This window comes from Elephantulus edwardii, unplaced genomic scaffold, assembly GCF_000299155.1.
Source record: "Elephantulus edwardii isolate Elephantulus edwardi_28Jun2011 unplaced genomic scaffold, EleEdw1.0 scaffold00387, whole genome shotgun sequence".
Taxonomy (NCBI): Eukaryota; Metazoa; Chordata; class Mammalia; order Macroscelidea; family Macroscelididae; genus Elephantulus; species Elephantulus edwardii.
The window spans coordinates 1,459,535-1,461,553 of NW_006400137.1; positions in this window are offsets into that span (position 1 = coordinate 1,459,535).

Here is a 2,019-nt window from a genome sequence, read left to right on the forward strand (position 1 = left end):
TGTGCATATATCTGCTTGGGTGTCAGTTATGGTCTCTTCTGGGTATATTCCCAGTAGTGGTATTGCGGGGTCAAATGGTAAGAAATTTATATTTTCAATAATGACAAAAGAAATTCAATCACACCTAATGATTGATTAACAGAATTTAGGGACCTTTCCAGAGTACTGAGAAGCAACAGTCAAGAGACTAAGGTACACCTGATCCAGTCCATGGTCTTTGCATGGTGGAAAGGTTTTAGGAGAGCTCTGAGATCAAGACAGACCAGGAAACGGGATTGACTACCCATTTCTGAATTAGCAGGACTCTGAAAACCCTATGAATGATAGAGGAACACAGATAGTTATAGTATTGGAGGTAGAGCTCAGATTGGCAGTCAATCAAAATGAGGAGAAACAGCTATAAACATCCTTTAATAGTTGGAACATGGAGTGTACAAAGTATGAACGCTGGGAAACTACAAGTTGTGAAAAAAATGAGAGGGAACGCATGAATACTGGCATCCTAGGCATTAATGAGAAGAGATGGATTGGCTTTAGCCACTTTAAATTAGCAATCACATAGTACACTCTGCTAGGAATGAAAAATAGGAATAATGGTGTTGCATGACAATTAAAAATGCAATTTCAATTGATAGCAGTGCATCTAAATTCCAAAATCAATCTCCATAATAGTCTATGTGTTTCCTACTGCCAAAGGGGCCCTTTAGAGTAGTGAGAGAAGATCTTCACCCTGAAACCCACAGCGTCCCTTTTCAGCAGGAAGTAGCTAAGAGAATACGCCATCCCCTTTTCCTTATGAATCAGGGTGAAGTCTCTCTCAGGGAGGAGTGATAGGGAATGGCAAAGGACACACTGACAAAGGAGATTAATCAGAATTGGCTTTGACAAGCAATGTGGCAATTGGACAATTAAAACAGATTTTCAAGGGGGGGAAAAAAGAACGAATTGGGGAGGTGGGTAGAGAAAATAGTGCAACAATGAATGAATGAAAACCCAAAATCTCTGTAAATGTTCATTAAAACTAATAAAATTTAATAATTTTTAAAAAAGGCAATTTCAAGTTCTATCCTGAAGTACAATACTGTAGGTGATAGGATATTATACATACACATACAAGGAAGATGTGTTATTATAACTATTATTGAGATATATGCACCAAAAAGGAGGAAATTTAAGGTTTTTACCAAACATTGCAGTCCAAAATTGAGCAAGCATGCAAACAAGATATGTTAATGATAATTGGTGACTGGAATACTGACGTTGGAAAGGATGAAGAAGGAATGATAAAAAGTATGGACTTAGTGATAGAAATGAGGCCAGAAATAGAATGATCTAATTTTGTGCAATGACTTATTCATGTCAAATACCTTTTTAAAAAACATAAACGGTGACTACACATGGAAAACACCAGATGGACTGACAGGAATCAGATTGACTACTTTTGTGGAAGAAATCATTGGAGTAGCTCAGTATTAGCAGTCAAAACAAGGCCAAGTGCTGACTATGATCAATACTTGGTACCAGCAGTCACATCAGGATATGTATTGCACTGGGTAAGTCTGCAGTCAGGGAGCTCAAGGGCTAATGTGCACCTGATTCAGGCCATGGTCTTTTCAATCACTTGCTTTGCTGCTGAGAGTTGGACAATGAATAAGGATGACAAAATAGTTGATGCCTTTGAAATGTAGTATTAGATATTACTGAATATCCATCCTATGGACTACCAAAAGAACAAGCAAATATGTCTTAGAGGAGGTGCAGCCAGAGTGCTCCTTGGAGGCAAAGATGATAAAACTTCATCTTACAAATTTTGAGCAGGTTTCTAGGAGAGACTATTCCTTGGAGAGGAACATACATCATGCTTGGGAAAGTGGAGTGAGGTGAAAGAGAGGAAGACTTCCAACCAGGTGCATTGACACAGTGATTGCTGCAATGGGCTTGAATGTGAAAGAGATTGTGAGGATGGCGCAAGACAGAACAGGGTTCAGATCTGTTGTTCATAGGGTCTCTATGAATCAT